The following is a 20,883-nucleotide window of genomic DNA, read 5'->3' as shown; positions in this document are numbered from 1 at the left end:
TCCGACTTTTGAAAATTTTTAATTTTCTTAGCAGGAAGTTACAAAATTCTTAAACTAAAAATGATTTTAAAGATTTTTATTTGATTTAAAATAAAAGTTTCAAAATTTTGTTCTTTGTTTAAAAATTGTTTAAATTAATTTTTTCTAAGTTTGTAGAAGTAACTTTGCTTTATCTCTAGATGCATAATTAAGAAATGATTTTTGTATTCTGTGAACCATTGACATTTTTAAAGATATAAGCTCACCCCGACATTACATTCATCGAGACCTTTCATTTGAGTACTCACATCAATTTTTCATATATTTTATATATCTATATATTACATATATGTATATATGAAAAATATATCAAAAATGCATGTGGATACTCAAATGAAAGCTCTTGATGAGTGTAACATCAGTATGAGCTTATATCTTTAAAAATGTCAATAGATAAGAAAGTACAGTGCAATTTAACAGATATCTTGTGAATTATTGACTTTTTTAAAGATATAAGCTTATCCTGACATTACACTCATCGAGACCTTTCATTTGAGTACCCACATCATTTTTTCATATATTTATATATATTATATATATGTATATATGAAAAATATATCAAAAATGCATGTGGGTACTCAAATGAAAGCTCTTGATGAGTGTAACATCAGAATGAGCTTATATCTTTAAAAACGTCAATATTTAAGAAAATGCAGTGTAATTTAACAACGGTCATTATTTATTAAAACAAAATTTTAATTTTTTAATTATTAATTTCTGAAGAGAAGAACATCAACATTTATCTTTGGATAATAGATAAACAAAAGAACAACTTTATTTAAATTAAGTAAAAATTATTTTTTGCCCTCCGGGTGGAAAGTGACAACTTTCGTCCCGCTGCGCTAAACTGTTGCCGCTTTCCGCCTTCGTCGGACAAAAAATAGTATACACTCTACGGGAAGTAAATAAGCCTCAGATCACAGCAGTTGACCTCGGCTTCGCCTCGGCCAACAATTACATGTGATCTGAGACATTTCTTACTTTACTTCCCTAGGTGTGTAATATACTATTCAATCAATTTAACAATTTCTTGAGCTAAGAAATATATATTGTTGAAAATTTTCAAGAACATAAATTCTTGTATCAAGAAAATTTTCTTAATGAAAGTATTTTTTTTTCTCAGTGTAGTGACTGCAAAGTTGCTAATAAATTATTAAAAAATATAATTGCAAAAATTATGTAAAAATTTGAAACTGATCGAAAGGGTAGTTTTTGAAAAATTTCACTTTTAAAAAAAAAAATGAGATTCAATTTTCTATGAATATTTTGTAAATTAAAAAAATTAATTTTTGAAAGAAATTCCTAGTGCGTATATCCCACTAATTAATGGATTCTGATTTAGGATTAAAATACCCTTCCTAGAAGAGTAATAACTCTCGACATTTAGCAGTTTGCAATACGAATGCAATATCAACATGATCCACTGCTTGAGAATTATTCCGGCAGGTCGGCTATATACGGGTTGGTGGCCTCAGGGATGCTTATACCTAAAGCTTCATCTAGCTCTCTGGGGAAAACCATACTAGCATACCCTTCTCTTCCCCTGTCGCTTTTCTCTTACCACCTAAAGCCCACATTCAACCACAAACGCATTCCTGAGCCTTCGTTGAGATACGAATAATATGTGCAATGTTATAATATAATATCATACTGCAATAACTTAACATTTACACGAATTTCCCTCCTAATTATTTTTTATTAATTTTTTAAACCCACAAAATTTAATCGCAGACTTACAGCTAATTACATTTTTATTAATGTAATTATACATTTAGGAGTCAGCAAGGAGGAACTGGCAATTAGATAAAATTATATATAATATTATTGGAAAAAAATGAACGATTGCGTGACTAGTTTGGCAGAAATTGGGCAGGTGAATAAATTATGTGGGCAGGTCATTGCGTGATAGTGTACTGAGTTGTTTAAGTTAAATAAAATTTTGGAATTTTTAGGTCAAGATAACAAATCGTGAAGTTTTTAATTCTCTATTGAAGTTCGTATCACGAAATATTTTTTTTTTTAGTTTCAAAATATTCAAAAATATTAGTTAGTTAGTTAGTTAAAAATATTAGCTATTTAGTTTTAAAAAAAATTTTTTTTTAGTATTAAAAAAAGCTTTTTTTGGTGCAAAAAATGATTTTAAGGTCATTAGAAGTAACTTTGAGGTCGCAAAGAGAATTTTGAATTTTAAATTTATCACCAAAAATTTGACAAATCGAAAATAAAATTACAGATTTGGTGTCATAATTAGATCGAATCTATACAAAAAAAAATTTTTTTGGAATTTCTATTTGATGAATATTTAACTAAAATGAGTCATAATTTTTTTTAAGGATAAATAATATCACATCGTTGATATTTCTATCAAATAAATATTTATCTATACTTACTAGAAAATCGAGCGCGCTTTGCGCGCTTCTGTTAAAATTATTATTGTCGACAATTTAATTCATTTTCACAAATTTTATTTATTAATAATAGACCGTTGCCATGGTAACCGTTGCCATAGTAACCGTTGCCAAAGTGGTTACCATAGCAACGAAAAGCGACAACAATGAAAACGTCACATCAACTCTTTAATGAAGGATTTAGAAGGAAAAAAAATTTTTAAGCTTTTGTATTTAATAAAAAGTTTAAATTTCGGATGGTTGAAGAAAAATCCATCGAATTTTCCTCAGCTCAGAGGTTTTTGAAAAAATTTCACCAATAACCTAATTAGGGTCATTTTCTAGCTCCCCAGCTTGAAAAATAGTTAAAACTTTGAAAATTATCGAAATTTTTCTCCAACTCAAGTCTAGAATCATTCCTTATGATTTCATCTATCGATTTCTATAGGGCGATTCCGTACTCACGGGTGCAACATTTAGACTCACTCAAGGCTTCTTACTAAGAAAATAAAAACTCTTTTTAAAGAAATGACTGGTCGCAGGATTACATTGTAATCTGTTTTACAAAAATTAATATAAAAAACATTTAATAAAATGTCTAAATAGACACAGGAGAGGTTCAAAGTGCTATCGCGGGTGCAACGAAATCGGCCCACCATTAAAGGTCATGAAGCTAGAATGAAAAAAGTCTGTTAATTATGGAATATTTATTAAATTATTTTTACATTCTTCAAAAGAATACAAAACAAACTAATTATTAATTTAAATAAAATTATTAAAAGAAATAAATGTTATAAATTATTCACTTTTTATCCAGTCGCGGGTGCAACACGTCCCACTGTAGTAAATATAAACATTTCCATGTAACTTTAAATTAAAGATATGAGATCATAGATGCTGTATCACTAATTAGCACTTTCCTATGTAACTAAAATAAATTATTTGTTTGGAATAGTCGGCGATTTATCAGACTTAAGGTTCATCTTCAGAATCACTGTAAGCATAAAAAACGCGTAACTTTTGCGTAACTTTTTTTGCAACTTTTCTACGTTTTTTTTTAGTAGCAGTTATCAAAACTAATTTGCTTTTCAAATTAGACTTCGACGTTCGTGCAACACAAATGCTCTTACCCTCTTCAAATTAAATAAAATTGGTATAAAAAAAATTAACAAATACTGTGATTTAAAAATTTATGTCAAAAATCGTCCCCCGCGGAATCGCCCTATAGCCAGGTTGGAGAAAAATTCATTGAATTTTTCTCTGCTCAGAGGTTTTTGCAAAAATTTCACCAATAACACCTAATTAAGGTCATTTTCTAGCTCCCCAGCTTGAAAAATCATTAAGACTTTGAAAATTACCGCAATTTTTCGCCAACATAAGTCTAGAATCATTTCTTAGAATATGATCTATCGATTTCTAGCCAAACAAGCTGTCACCTTTTCCAAATCACTTTAAAAAAAAAGTTTTAGAATTTTTATCAAGTAAATCATTGTTTTTTTTTTCAATAAAAATTGTATTAAAGGTAAAAGTAAAATTTGAGCTTAGGTATTGAATAAAAAATAGAAATTTCGATCACAAGTTTTCTCGTTTTATTAAAAGAATTTTATTTTGAACTTACATCAAATAAATATCCAGTTTCACTTAATTCTGCTTGTTTAAAAGAAAAAATAACTCAGAAGATTTTGTATTTGACAAAAAGCGAATGAAGCTTCCATTTAACAGTGTGACAGAAAGACCCGGAGTTAATAAAATATAAAAAAAGTTGTTGACTCACAGCCAGGCCATTTGAAGTACCTCGAAGAAATGTCTGAGATGTAACAGCGGAATAAAAATAAAGCAGAAAATCCCAAGAAAGAAAACACAATATACAAGATTTTAAAATAAAACTAAAAAAGAAAAAAGTGAGGACATGGCCGCAGTAAGTTTAAAGTGAGATTTTGTTGAAGTAAGTATAAAACCGGGGAATATATAACTCGTCCCTCAGGTGCTCTAACCTACGCCGGAAAAAGGAGGATCAAACTGCATCACTATTCTTACGGTGGTATTGCTGATGCTATTGGCGCTCAGCTCATCCGAGCATCCATCGCCATCGGAGGGTAAGTCTGTGGTAAGCCAACAAAACCTTGCTCCTTACTCTTGAGCTCCAAAGGAAAGTCCTTTTCTGATTTTTGAACCTTTTATTAAAGCCCAGGGCGCATCGATCCCGAGCGGTCTATTCATCCTATCTGGTTTTTTTGGAAATCAATAATACCCTTTAAACTCTTCACTCGGCTGTACCTCCTACATATACATCATCTTGTATGCGCTCATACTAACCTGGAACACACGAGCCATGAGGAAGACCCAGGGTGAGACCAAGACTACATATGTACACCCTTTATAATAATAATAGCAATAACTGTTTGGTTAATGGATCGTGGGAGAGTTTAAATGGAAAGTTTATTTTCAAACAAGTTTACCCGAAGCATCAGTTGTTATCTGTTGTTAAACATAATATCTACATAGGTACATGTCTGCTCTCCTATACACATCTTGCATGGTTAAGTTTATCGTAATTGATATACAACTATAATTACTCTATAATTGATCTATTATCGATTACGTTATCTGAGGATGACACTGTTGATATCTAATTAAATTACAATGATCGATGCTAATATGTCAGATTATTATCTAGCATATTTTTTTATTCTTCTTATTCATCATACATTGAGGAAAAAATTTTTTTCGCACATTAATTTTCTGTTCAATTGGTAGACATTGAAAAAAAATTTTTGGATTAAGGAAAAGTATTTTCTTTGAATGCTACTTTTATTTCAAAATTTTCTCTTAATTAGAAATTCACTTTTGACTCAAAAAAATCGAAATTTCGCATACTAAAAGAACAAATTATTATCTAGTCATAAATTTCTTGGTTCAGGAATTTGTTGAAGTATTTTTACTTCTCAATACAAAATTTTTTTTCTTTGTGAAGAGCGAAAATTTCTCCATTTAATAATTTTACACCAAAAAAATTTAATAGATCCAAGAAAAATTAATTAATTAAAAAACTGTTCTTTAGAATTTAATAAAATTTTGTTTATAATAATTTATTAATTTACTAGCAAGCTTGCAGTCATTATGTGACTGCCGTGACTTGTGAATTATAAATAAATAAAATTTTGCTTTATTAAATAATTAATTTTGTTAAATTGCACTATACTTTTTTAACTATAGACATTTTTAAAGATATAAGCTCATTCTGATGTTACACTCATCAAAAGTTTTCATTTGAGTACCCACATGCATTTTTGATATATTTTTCATATATACATATATATAATATATATAAATATATGAAAAAATGATGTGGGTACTCAAATGAAAGGTCTTGGTGAGTGTAATGTCAGAGTGAGCTTATATCTTTAAAAATGTCAATATTTCACTAGATAATTGTTAAATTGCATTGTACTTTCTTAAATATTGACGTTTTTAAAGATATAAGCTCATCCCGATGTTACACTCATCAAGAGCTTTCATTTAAGTACCCACATGCATTTTGATATATTTTTCATATATACATATATATATAATATATATAAATATATGAAAAATTGATGTGGGTACTCAAATGAAAGGTCTTGATGAGTGTAACATCGGGATGAGCTTATATCTTTAAAAATGTTAATAGTTCACGAGATACAAGGTAATTTCTTAATTATGTATCTAGAGATCAAGCATTTTCGAATGCAGTCTAAATATTTATCATAAAAACCCATTTTTTCATATTAATTGACTGACTAAAAAATTTCACTTATTCTTTTAATAATATAGATAAAAATTTTTGTATAAAAAATAAGTCTTAAATTTTTTCAGGATATGTAATAAAAATTTTGTTAAAAAAAATTTTTTTTCTTAATTTCATCAAAAATCTTTCTCGTGAATTACACTAGTTTATTTTTTAATGTTAAAAAAGTTAAAAAAGCAAGTAAAATAATTGTGATTATTTTATGGAAATTATTTGTTTGTTTTCTCTGTTAACTGCTAATGCGAAGGATGTAAAAGGATTAAGCGTGAGGACATTTGTAAACTGCGCTGAATAGCTGATACCCAACAGATTATAAAATCGTTGGTAATAATTATAAAATTTTAGTATTATTATTATCTTTTATTATCTGGGACTATTAGCCGTAGTCGGAGGTCTTTTTAACCGATTATTGGTTGTGTGACATCGAAGAATCGATAATATTGGATCGATGCCAGCGGAGGAGAGAGCACCGTCTCTGACAATTGCCGGCGTGGAAATAATGATTTCTATTCTAACGGGGTCGTCGAGTCGCCAACTCAACAAAATAAGAACAAGATATATATTTATATACGTATAAAATATACGTAAGTATATGGATGAAGAAGTTGTGAAGATGAGTGTACGTGCAGTGCATGTATGGTAAGAAGTACGAGGGAAGAAAGGAAAAAATATAATTCCGACAATAGATTGACCCCGAGTACGATATCCAACCCCTGAATTATCGGTCAATATTTTTATTTTTATTTTTCTGTAATCCTGTAAATTATTTCCGTACGAAAAATTATCATTTAGACAATATTTTAACAGATAAATAAGTTAATTTTTATTTTAAAGGAAAAAATTTGTACATTCAAAAAATAAATAAATTTGATTAAAAAAAAACTTTTTAACTGAATAAATTATTCGGAAGAAGCGAAAAATAACTTGTGCTCGAAATCAAAAGAATTTTTATTTTTTACTTTGAAAATTGATGATTGGACCGGAAATATAATTTATTGTTTCGACCAATTTTTATTATTTAGCCAATTTTGACAAAGCACACTGAAAAGAAAAAAAAATTAAATGATTAAGGAAGTTCGAGCGAATCTTATGTAAAAAATAATTTCCAACTTTCAGCTTTGAAATTAAATATACGTATAAATAAATACGTTATTTATTTAATTCCAAAATTTAAAAAAGATTCACCGTTTAGTTACTTAGATATTAAATTTTAAAAATCACATATTTTATCTCCTTATACACGGGCTCTTATGGCGGACAAACTTTTGTCGAGACTTTAATTATTTTTTTCAATATTAACCTCCCAACTTTAACGGATAAAAAACTATACACAAGTAACTTGGATTTTTCCAAAATATACAAACAATTTAATAATAATACATTACCGATATAATTTTTGAAATATTTAGTCAAATTTTATGTTTGTAACTCGTTTATCGTCAGCCATTTATTCGAATAAACATTTGACATCATCGCGTCAACAGCTGAGAAAAAAGAAAAGGATAGAAATATAGTTGCAGAGAGAGAAATGTTTCTCACACACTCATCCACGTCTCAGTTATGGGTATAATCAAGCGCACTATTGCCAAATCTGTTTATTTATTCCAGCAAGTAATAAATTCCAAAGTCATTTTATTACTTTACTTTATTAAATAAGTAAAAATTATCAATTATTAAATTGTTTAAATTATTTTAAATTAAAATAAAGAATTTTGACGGATATTGGGAAAACTAAAATTAAAAAAAAACTTTAACACTATTTTGACTCATTAGTTACGCTCGAACTTCCTTGAAGAAAAAATTTATCGATTTAAAAATTTTTCTACTAAAGTTAAGATAATAAAGCTTTTTAAAATGATTTTTTTTTTCAAGAATTTTTCAATTGAATTAAATTAATTTTTTTTTTTTAGTGTAAAAATTCAGGATTAATATTGAGTCAAATTTGTCTCAAAAAAATTTTTTAATGTCTAGAAGACTTTTTTTTTAAACAAAAATATGTTTTAATAATAAGTAAATTTTTCATATATTTCCCGGTCTGCTCTTTATACACCATTTACTAAAATATAATCAGGCAGGTCTGGGTTCGATTCCAGGCTCGGTTCTAGTCGACATGTTTTTTAAAAATAATTCTTCGCTTTCAACGAATTTTAAATATAAGAATTTTTTTATTGAAATTCAATTCAATTTATAAAAACAGAATTTTTAATAATTTTGCCAGAATAATATTTCATAAAAAAAATTAATCTTATAAGTTGTTAAAAAATAATCGACCTTTAAATATCAATTTGATATTATGTCATGAATAATCTCTTACATATAAATTGATTAATTCTTGAGTACATCAGCAAACAACTAATGAGCTATCTATTTAAGACTGATGGAACATCATAAATTATTAGGAGCTTCTTAACGAGTGATTATCGTCCTCAAGATAATTAATAAATAATAATTACTGAACAATCTATCGAAGGTTTCCCCACGGAAATATAAAGTAATTAGTTCACTATTGCTCGTAATTTTCAATAAATAAGATTGAAGTTGGGCCAAAGTTAGTCGAAATTAATTACCAAAGCCGTCGGTGAACTGTGAGGATTACAGAGGCTGTATCGCGGTATAACGAGGGAGCAGATGAAATTTTAATTTTTTATAAGACATATATGTATATAAAGCTAGCTTCGTTCTCTGGTGTTCTTTTCGGATACTTTTTATTTCTTTGTACATATGCATTAAATTTTTCTCTAGAGAGAAGAAAGCTAGACGGTAACTGTGAATGCCCCTGCTGATTCTAGGTGAATGTTTAATATATCCAGCGAGATAACACGCCAGAGTTACACTCAAATAGGGTTCACCGTAGACATTAAATTATCGGGTAAGGTACCTTGTATAATATCCTATATCTACCTACGAGGTATATTAAAATAAGATTATGTATGTGCCTCGATACACGCTTGCTTTCGTGCAATCAAATTTCGATAATGCACGAGGAGGAATGTAGATACGCCCCCTCAGGGACCTCGTATAATTTTCTTTTGTGGATTATATTTATGAATTTATATCCATTGGATAACGAATTTTAATGCTGTTTTGTGTAGAGGAGTCCCAAGGGAGAAATAGATGGAAATTTTTATCAGCTATAGGCTCTTTAGCAGGTCACGGAAACTCAAATTATCTAATGGATATTGATAGATAAAATTAATCTGAATAATGGGAAATTTTTTCGAAACCATAAACTTATTATTATTTTGTATTTCTTAGATTTTTTTTAGTTCTATGGTTAGCTATTTTTTTTGTTTGTAAAATCCAAAATGTTTTGAAATATTTTTTTTTATTTCCCGGCGAATTTATAATTTAATTATGAAAATTTACAGAATAAATTTTTCACAATTTTTGATTTTTTTAATTGAAAACTTTTTGAATTTTTTGTCTTATTAATTATTCTATTTTTTACGTACGTTAAAAAAAATTCTAACTAATGATTAATGTGATGCTTTATTATTTTTAGTCAATATAATTAAATTTACTGTTCAATAACTCTTTTTTTTTTTTAATTTAAAAAAAGGCAATCTGATTTTTGATAAAAAAATTTTTTTTCAAATTTTTTTGAAACGTTTTTTTCAAAAAACTTAAAATAAATAAAAATGTAATTCCTAAAAAAAATTCTAAATAATGATTTAGGTTCTATTTTTTTTAGTCAATATAATTAAATTTACCGTTCAATAACTTTTTTTTTAATTTTTTAAAAAAAAGCAATCTCATTTTTGATAAAAAATTTATTCTGAAACGTTTTTTTCAAAAAACTTAAAATAAATAAAAATGCAATTTCTAAAAAAAATTCTAAGCATAATTTTTTAGGATTGTATTAGAAAGAACTCCTTTTTTCAATTAAAGATATTATCATTTTAGATTAAGAATTTTTTTCTTTTTTGTAAGAAGTTTCTTCACTCAAAATTAAATAAAATAATTTTTTTTTGCATCAATGTTTAATATGAATATTTATTTATTTATTTAATTGATTATTTATTTATTTATTTATTATTTGATTTTATTTTAATTATTTTATTTTATTTTAAATTATTTTATTTAAATATTTATTTATTATTTGATTTATTTTTTAAAATCCACCGAATGATCGGGCGAATTATTTACCAGAAGTTTATTTTGAGCCTCCCCCGTGATAATACCTCCGGAGTAATTAAATCAACATAACTATGTACAGTAGTACATGGGTATAGAGTATACAGAGGGAACAGTGAAACATGTCGCCATAGACGAAGAGAGAAAATTAATTGGATTAGTGAGTGAGTGTCGGTATAGCAACAGTGGAAGAGGTAGAGAAGCGCGAGTATGAGTCGAGTCGGAATAGGATCAACGCACAACAGAGTTAATGTATATAGCGAATAAGGCTGCGAATACCCAATTCGAATATGAGGGAATAATATACACACACGTGCTCGCGAAACAGTATACAATGTACGATCTGCGATATATAATACAGAGTTTGTTAGTGAAGGTATGTCTGGAGGGAGGACATGAGGAAAACGAATAATCTGAGTTTCTGGTAGAGGGAGGGTTGCTACCTCATGTGTGAAATTACAATCACCTTCTAATGCCTTCACTCGAGTTAATTTATTTCTATCAAGCGTTTAAACTCGCTGTGCTTCTGTTATTGCCGTATTTTAGTCGATTATTAATTTAATATTGTTATGAATTGGAAAAAAAATAAAATTTTTTTAACTTTAAAGTTTTCAAAAAATAAAATTTAAATAAATTTTGAAGAATTTGCAAAGTACTCCCTCTTTAGAATCAAGAATCGGTAATCGACGCCATCATCTTTACCTCCATTTTTATTGCCATTAACATCCTTTCTTCTCTCTCCTGGTACTCTTCCGCTATTCCATTGTGCTTGGACCATTAGCGACTATTTTATTGCCGGCGAACAAGAAATGGAGCAAATTGGTAAAAGATTAGTAATCGTTCTGTCACTACTAACTGCCTTCGATCAATTGCCTATTGTGCTCATCGCTATCATTGTTATTATTTTTTGAATAAATTATCAATTTTTCGCTATTTTTCACGTTCTTGTAAATTATGAAAATCTGAATTTTAAGTAAGGTTGTAATATTCATTTTTTGAGAAATGTTATTGTAATTAGTTAAAAAATCAAATTAATTTATTAGTATTAGTCTTTTATTTACATAACTTTACAATTTCATACAATTTTTTTTAATATATAAATATTAGTTAGATGTTAGAAAGTAAAATTTTTAAACTTTTTTTAACAAGGTAATAATTATTAAATAAATATTTAATATTTCAAAGATTTTTGTTAAAGATATTTAAAAATATTATTTGTTGATAAGACTTAATTTATCCTTTGGTATTCACTTTTTTCATTTTATTGCCAATCTTTTCTTTTCTTACCGATTAATTTATTAGTATAAAAATTTATATTGTTTTTTTTTCTAAATTTTTAATTTTATTCATTCTTAAACTTCAATTTTTAATTTTTATAAAGTATTTTCAAGAATTTCAAAATTAAATGGTTCCTGTTTTAAAAATTATTGTAGATTGATAAAAAAAAAATGACTTTGGAGAAAAACATTTTTAAAAATTTGTGTAATAAATCAAGCACAAAATTTTTAAACTAAAAAATTTCTATTTTACTTTATTAAAAAATTTCTTTTTATTCGACAAAAAATTTCTTCAAAAATGATTTTTTGGTGCGATTTTTTCTCTTGAGTTTTTTTATTGAATAAAAAAGAAATTCGAATTAAAGAGCAAAATTATTGATAAATGTCAATGAATGATCAAGAAAAAATAAAAAAAAAGTACTCGAAAAAATAAAAATTAACAAAAATAACCATAGATATTCTAAAGAAAAAATAAAATAAAAAATAAAGGGTACTGCGAAAAGAAAATACACCCCTGAGATGGATGAGCGGGTTGGAAGAGGGGTTGCGCACGGTCGCGCGGTCGCCGGGGTTAGATTGGTATTATGGAGGGGGAAAAGACTGTTGGCTGTGTAGCCTTCAAAGTCTCTCTTTCACCCCAAAACCAGCGCCATAACACCCTCCTAGTGAAGCATACGCGCAGGCGAGTGGAGCGACTTACTCTATTTATCGCACTATACAACTACCTGTCTCCCATCACTCTCTTTTTCTTTCTCTCACCCTTGCATCATCCCACACTATACCTAGGCTGCGTGCTTCATTTAAAGTGTCACGTTTTCGCGTCTTTGTACCAAGGGTACTGGTACATCGTTTTAGCTCGACACTCTACTCGATAATTTCAAATTTCTCGTCGCGCTCGCGGCAAAACCAAAACACCAGACGGAGAAATTTTTTTTTACAATGTTTTTTTTTTTTTATATTTAATATAAACTTTTAAACATTTTGTTGCTGTGCATCTGGCAGCGGTTAGCTCGCTTGCGCATCACGCGTCAAGGCCACACGGAGAGTGTGTGAGAGAGTCGGAAAAGAGTGTCGAGGGGTGAGGGGTGAGCGGCGAGGGTGAGGGCGAGTAGAACCAAGAAAAAGAATAAAAGACCAAAAAATATAAAAAAAGGAAGAAATAGTTACCCTCGTGTTACGTTTCACGTCAAACGCACGCAGAGTTTAGTACTCACTGAGTTGGTGTTGTTATATTGTGCAAGTAACTCTCCACTGTGCGGTATTTATTTATTTATTTATATTTATTCTGGTTTTTTTTTTTTGTTATTTCATGGTAATTAGACTGTTTTTTAACGGAGGAGAAGTATCATATCTTGAGGACTGGGTTTAAGAGTTATTAATGGTAAGTGCTTGATATTAAAAATAAGTAATAAGGATTTTTTATTTTATTTTATTATCACTTTTTTTAAGAAGTTACTTTTTTTTTATTTTTTAAAAATTATTTTCATTGTTGTTATTATTATTATTATTTAATTTAGACTATGATTTGTTTTTGTCAAAATTAGATGATAAAGTGAATAATGTCATCTATAAAAATGATCTAAATAATACTTTTGATTTTATTGAATTTAATGCTGCGGTTAATATGATTTTAGATAGTATGATATTAGTTCTTGATGAAATGGCACCAAAAGTTAAAAAAGTAATAAAAGCAAAATGGAGTAATTATTATTATTATTATTATTTTATATATAATTCAAAGATCGGTGTTTTTATTTATTAAAAAGGTTGATTAATTCTTAGCCCAATTCCCCAATCCAAATTTTACACGGAAAAAAGTAAACTGTAATAAATAACATTCGATTTATAATAAGTAATGATCAACTGCTAAAAATTACCATTTCAAACAGTAAAATCATGATTTTACTATTCACTATATAATATTTACCATTTAAACGTTACAATTTTTCTCTTTACGTGGAAGAAAATACTATTTTAAACAGTAATATTCGCTATTTAAATGTCTAAAATGTTAACGTATAATAATTAAGAATTCAGACTTTGATATTCATCATTTCGTGCCTAAAAAATGATCTGTAAAAAGTATAAAATAAAATTAGTAAATTGCTAGGGCTGGTAAAATGTATATTTTAAAAGTATAATTTTTACTGTTTCAAGTGTTAAATTCTCCCAGAGTGAGACCCCCTTCTCTTTCATCTGAGTTCCCCTTCTCCTCATAATATGGACTATATATTGAAATGGCAATTTTTACTGTTTGAAACTGTAATTTTTTAAGATGAAAGAGTCATTATTTACTATAGTGACAGCTACTAATCACTTATTTTAGATATTAAATTATAAATTGTGGGTTTTATACTTTCTACATTAAGTTCTCTAATGTTTATATTTTTGCCACCCCGATGTCTGCTTTACTGTTTGAAACTTTAAAAATTAACCGGAATCCGAATGAATATTACAGTTTACTTTTTTCCGTGTAGACACAGTTAAATTTTATTAATTCAATACCATCCAAAATTTGGATCAAGGAATTTGGCTAAGAATTAATCCACCTTTTTAATTACTAATATTATTATTATTATTATTAAACATTATTCCTAAGATCGGTGATTTTACTTATTAAAGAGCATTTATTATTGTAAGCCAACTTTCCCGATCCAAATGATGATAGACTAATTCAATTTTTATTTTTTAACTATTTTCACCACACTATTGTCGGTATGAGCACTCATAACATCCTTGGGTGAATATATCTAGTAATTAAAAATTTTGATTTTTTAAGACTAAGTAAAGATGTTATTTTTTATTATTATTATTATTATTTTATTAGTATTAATTAAATAAAAAATGAGAATCTTATAAATTAAAATGCTACTTAAAAACTTTATCAAATTGAATATTAATCATGCTAACAAAATTTGATAATGATCATCAATGTAAAAGATGAAATGTGATATTAATTAACTATGTGATAATGCATGTAAAAAAGTATTATTTTATGTATGGTGTATAATGCAAATCGCTATAAGCTAATTGAATAAAATATATTTTATTATTTTTAAATAATAAATGAAAACTCTTGAAAATTATAAAATTCAATATTTATGCAAAACTTATATTTTCAAATTACCATAAAATCAAAGAGAATTAATGATTATGGTAATAAATGAATCATATCCTTATTCAATGAATATTCATATTAAGTAATATTGAATTTAATATCCCAAGACTGATCTAAGGGCTAGAGATTGATTACATAAGATTAAAAAGACATCAATAAAAACTAAAAATAAAAATCTTTATCAAGTAAATAATATTCTATTTAGAGTTATTTTTACTTCTGTAATATTACAGTAAATACTTAAATTGAAAATTATAATATCATCACGATAAAAGCTTTAAATAATATTATCTCAATTTTTTTTTTTTTTTTTTTTTTTAATTAAACAATCGTCCTATCTCGATCACTCAGATTAACCTAATTAATCTGAAATCAAATTCGCAAATTAAATTATTGACACAATAATTTAATTTGGTTCAAATTCTAAATTATCAGAACCAGGTAACCAGTTGCTTAATTAAAAAAATAATAATAATAAAATTTTAATCTAAATATTAAATGAAACGTCAAGAAAATGACAGGTTTAAATTAAAAAGTAATCCCCAAGTTTATAACAATATAATTATCCATGTTCACAATTTTCGCCTGTTAATTGCGGATTATAAACTTTAAAAAAAGTATATATCTATATGTACAAGAAGATATCTTGTTCATCAAGCTGCTTAGCGTTGAGCCAACTAACTTGAGCGTTCGTGTATTAAGCTCTATTACTTAGAGCGAGAACCTGGCTGAGACAAAAGTTTTTTTTCGCTGGTATATATTTTTTTAAATTTTATTTTCTTGAAAAAAAAAAAGTTCGTCTTCTCGTAGATTTTCTTTTTAGGTCTCCTTAGAAACCTTGCGGTAGTTATGCGACGTTCAGATACACTATCAGGGGTTAGGTGGGGCGTTGGATACCTCGAGGTTGAGGTTGAGGTGAAAGAGGCGGTAAAAGCGGAGGTGAAGTGGGTAAAGGACGAGAGGAAGAAAGAAGAGGGTAGATACGGGTGGTTCTGGAACGTGACTTGGATACAATATTTAAAACTCGGTTGACGTCAATACTCTTTGCGACATCCTTCTGTGTACGCATCTTCTGTTTCTAGCGTTTCCTTATAACTTTAAACTTTTTGACTTATTGCTTCTGAGTCGATCAAACAAACGCCAACAAAATAACTAAAACTACCCGCCTATTTTCACCGGAGAAAATCTTTAACCTTAACCTAAAAATCCGGGCAACTTCCTCGATACATTATTATTGTACAACATTACTACTATACTGTCTTCTTTTCTTCTTTTTTCTCATACATATAAAAGCTAAGGGTTTTCCGATATCTATATTAAAATTTATTGCCGGGAATTAAAATTGATCTACTTTCTAACAACGATTTGTGGGATGTGGAAATGAAGGGTGGGCCGCTAAAAGATAAAAAAAAAAAAAAAAGGTAAAGAGGAACCGGAAACGAGCTTGTGCGACGGGTTGTGAAATGAAATCCTACCGAAAAGGATCGTTTTTATATTCTACGGATTTTCCAATTTAAATTATTATTTTTTATTACTTTTTCTTACAAATTTATCGTAATGATTCTCGTTACAAGAGATTTCTGGTATATTAAATCAATAATATATTTTATTATTATTATTTATGGTTCAGGCATAAAAATATATGGATTCAATTTATGAGAATTTTTATGTATTGAAAATATTTTTAAAATTAATTTCAATTCAAGAATTTTTCTTTTTTATTTAAAATAAAAAATTTCATAAAAATAATTTTATTGGTTAGATTTTTAACTCCCCGCTAAGAAAATCGAAGATTTTCAAAAATCAGGAAATTATTGTTATCACCCCGTTTTACGAAAATCGAGTTTTCATCGAATCTCGACATTTCGGAGTCCTAGAAAGCTTCCCTGACTATTCCCGCGATGGTGTGTGTGTGTGTGTGTGTGTGTGTGTGGATGTATGTAAACCTCTCATAACTTTTGAACGGCTTGACCGATTTGATCGCGGTTGGTGCCATTCGAAAGGGCTTATCCAAACTTAGATTTTAGATATAGTTTGGAACGATTTGGACCGGTAGATTTTGAGAAATCGCAAAAAATGTACAAAAAAAAAATTTTTACAAATGGGGTTTTTTTGGAATAACTTTTAAACGGCTTTACCGATCAATTCCAAAAACTAGTCCGCTCTTAACATCAAAAAATGACGTCGATCGCCGCCAGTCCGGTCAAAATTGATTGATTCGTTCGTGAGTTATCGTTGACGAAAGAAAACCGAAAAAAGTTTTTTTTCGGAATTACTCCAAAATTTTTCGTTCTATTAATTTAAACTTGAAGATTCTTTATGAAGCTTAAAAAACTGCGTCGAATGCCACCAACCGCGTGAAAATCGGTTTATTCATTCAAAACTTATTGCGATTTGAAAATTCAAAAAACAGTGTTTTATCAAACTTTTGAGCTCGAAGAGCTCAAAAGCATACAAAAGCTATTTTTTTGAGCTCGGAGAGCTCAAAATAACACGCAAATTGTATTTATGAGCTCGAAGAGCTCAAAAACGTCATAAGTGCAATTTCAAGCGTTTAGGTATAGGATTGGCGGGAAGTTGCAGGGATGGCCTTCAGGATCAACCGTTTTCCTAATTTTTTTTTAAATCAAATTAATTTTTTATTTGTAGATAAAAGATATATTTTCAATAATTAACTTTCGGTCAAGTTTATATATTTTACTATCATTGCAATCTATTAAAAATATATGAAAACATAGTTCAAATTTCATAATAAAAATAATTGAAAATATTATTTATATTATTAAGAGAATAAGCAAAATTTTTTGGCCAGTGAATTTAGATGATAAAATGGGTTTTTATGGTTAAATTTAATATCGTTGGAAATGGAGTTGTGCCTTTTCATGGTTTCATATAATTCTCACCAATAGTCAATTTATGATAATAAGTATTTAGGCTGCATTCGGAAATTCTCTATCTCTAGATACATAATTAAGAAATTACCCTGTATCTTGTGAACTATTGAAATTTTTAAAGATATAAGCTCATCCTGATGTTATACTCATCGAGACCTTTCATTTAAGTACCCACATCAATTTTTCATATATTTTATGTATATTATATATGTATATATGAAAAATATATCAAAAATGCATGTGGGTACTCAAATGAAAGCTCTTGATGAGTGTAACATCGTGATGAGCTCATATCTTTAAAAACGTCAATAGATAAGAAAGTACAGTGCAATTTAACAGATATCTTGTGAAATATTGACATTTTTAAAGATATAAGCTCATCCCGATGTTACACTTGTCAAGACCTTTCATTTGAGTACCCACATCAATTTTTCATATATTTATATATATTATATATATGTATATACGAAAAATATATCAAAATGCATGTGGGTACTCAAATGAAAGCTCTTGATGAATGTAACGTCGGGATGAGCTTATATCTTTAAAAACGTCAATATTTAAGAAAGTACAATGCAATTTAACAAAAGTCATTATTTAATAAAGCAAAATTTTATTTACTTATAGTCCGCAAGTCACGGCAGTCACATAGTGACTGCAAAGTTGCTAGTTATAGTTAAAAATTAATTTATGTATTTTAATTTGCATTTAATTATTTATTTTTGATATAAATTTTTTTCATAGGGGAAAGGTCTAGGATTTTTTTTAAAAAAGAAAAATTCAATTTAAAATATCATGTCTGAAAATTCAGTAGTAAAAGTCAACGAATGCACTGATAAAAGGATTTGTTTATAGTTAAAAATATTTGTTAATATTTCACAAATCATTTATTAGAAGCCATTTTTTAGTCCTTAACAAATATTTCTTAGTATTTAAAAAGATTTATTAATATTTAATAAATGAATATCAGATTTATTAAATACAAACAAATCATTTTAAATACTAAGAAATATTTGTTTAATACTAAAAAATGGTCTCTAATAAATGATTTGTTAACTATTAACAAATATTATTTAATACAAATAAATCCTTCTATCAGTGTGGGGATAAAAAAATCTTGAAATTTCTTTCTGAATTAAAGAGATCATTAAATCAATTCAGACTAAAAATAGACGATGTTTCTTAAGGTATCGGTAAGATGTAGTGGGCAATGCGATAGAGGAGCGAAGTTGACCGATTAGGGTCAATTAAAATAAATATTTAAACTCGGCAACGCTAAATTTATCGTGAATATAGAGAGAAAGAGAGAGATGAAGTATGAAAGGAATAGTAGTAGTATAGGTAGTTGCGCATAAAAGAGAGATATGTACGTCCGAGGAGTTGGATTTATGGTTCTGCTAGTACAGAGTAGAGTAGAGATCTTGGAATTTAGTGAAATTTAGAGCCGGGTACGGAGTAGCTAAAGTGGGTTCAGCTCTAACGCGCCCTGGAACTAAGGGCTGAGAATGGGAATGAGAATAGACTGAAAAGAGATGAAGATGATGATCGAGTTTAAAGAGCAAGCGCGAAACAAAGGCCGGTATACGCTGAGAAATTTAGTATTTTATTATAAAAGAGCTTAAGGAAGCGCTAAAATGTTAACACCTTGCACACGACATTATTGTACCCCTCAAATAAAATAGTTTTTTTTTGGCTATTACTTCTATGGCTTTTGTTCTTTTCAATGGACAAAAATTATGTTAACTTCCTTTTGTTCTAGTTTATGAAAGTTTAACTTTCTGTTCGGTGAAAATTATTGCTTTTATTTAATTAACTTTGATCATTTTTTTTTAATCGCACTTTTTTCAGTCATAAATTTTATAAAAAATTGAAAACTCTACATGATTAATTAATTTTTTTTTTGTTACAAACTGTTTTCTCTTTAAATAAAGCACTAAATTATTATAAGCCGCAAATTATAAGCACTATTTTCAAACATTATATAACTGTTATTTTTTTTTTTTAATGTAACCCGCTTATTGGCTTTGCTGGAGGGTTTTGTGTATTGTTTAAAAAATATATATAAAATTAAGTTTACTGAAAACAAAATAATAAAAAAATTTTTTTTCTTTAAGTTTATTATGAGTAAATCAATTTATAAAAGAAACATTATTAAAAGTGAAATTTTAAAAATTTGAGAAAAATTTTACTAAAATTGAAAAATTTACATTAAAAAAAATTTTTTTTTTTGTAAATTTGTTTGTTTTTTATAAACTTTACACATAAAAAAAATTTTGGTAGAAAAACTGATTTTGTAAAATAAAAATTCTCTCGGATAAAATAGTTTTATTGAGCAAAAAAATTTTTTTCTTGCTCCAAAACAGTTTAGGGTTTTCCAAAAAATTTTCAAAATTTTTTATTTGTGATTAAAAAAAATCTATTTATAAAAATTTCAAGTAAAAGTGCAATTTATAAGTTTAGAACAATTACCTTAAATTCTATTGATCCGACATTGTATTGATCGTGAAAATAATGTGTGTATTCTACTCTAATATTAGACAATTATTCTATATAAATAAACAATTTCTCGTGTACCTATGAATAAAAGAAGTCTAGTATAGGGTGTGGTGCGAATACAATATAGAACACACAGACGCCGGTTTAATTGTTATTAGTGGTATAGATAAAGTATGAGAATAATGCAATCGCAATGCTATATATTCACCACCATTACACACGTGTCAGTGTGCCCAATGTCGGTAGTGTTGGGTTGCAGCTGAGCAGAACAATGTGGGATATGCAATATAACATTTAGCAGCTAAAGACCGAGAGAATAACCCCCGGAAATGAATTATTGCAACGTGTAAAATATAATATATATTTGGGAGAGTTTAAGAATATTAACAATAGTTACTATATAGTTTAAACTATAGTTTAAATGTTTATTAAAAGCTAATCAATGATTTAGGAAATATTTTTCGGCACAAAATGAAAACCGATAAAAATATCTTTTAATTCTTCTAAAAGCTTTTCGGGTGAATATAAAACTTTAACAGTTAACACGCTTCGTTGAAAATACTGGAACGAGTAATCCTCTTCTAGATCGTTCGCTCGTTCGTTTGTTCGTTAAAACGTTTTCAAAAATAAACGAATTAAACCGCGATGCCGGAGCCTGTCGAGCGAAAAGTAAATCTATTTTCAATTAAATGGATAACCACTTTATAGATGCATTTTATATCAAAAAACTATAACAGCATATGGAAGAAAA

General features: G+C 27.9%; 1 protein-coding gene across 6 annotated transcripts in view; it reads left to right on the top strand.

Annotated features, from left to right (window-relative positions):
* Positions 1 to 12,257: 12,257 nt before the first annotated feature.
* The window catches only part of LOC123260395 (protein Fe65 homolog), an 80,136-nt gene continuing 71,510 nt past the window's right edge, over positions 12,258 to 20,883 (top strand). For 5 of the 6 annotated variants that reach the window (XM_044721473.1, XM_044721471.1, XM_044721468.1 and 2 more), the window contains exon 1: positions 12,258 to 13,005. The gene's annotated coding sequence lies outside the window, so the exon portion shown is untranslated. The remainder of the gene's footprint in view (positions 13,006 to 20,883) is intronic. The other variant, XM_044721474.1, reaches the window with a different exon arrangement.

The sequence above is a fragment of the Cotesia glomerata genome, linkage group LG3, assembly GCF_020080835.1.
Source record: "Cotesia glomerata isolate CgM1 linkage group LG3, MPM_Cglom_v2.3, whole genome shotgun sequence".
Lineage (NCBI taxonomy): Eukaryota > Metazoa > Arthropoda > Insecta > Hymenoptera > Braconidae > Cotesia > Cotesia glomerata.
The sequence above is the reverse complement of the archived record's forward strand: the minus strand, read 5'-3'. Positions and strand labels throughout refer to the sequence as shown.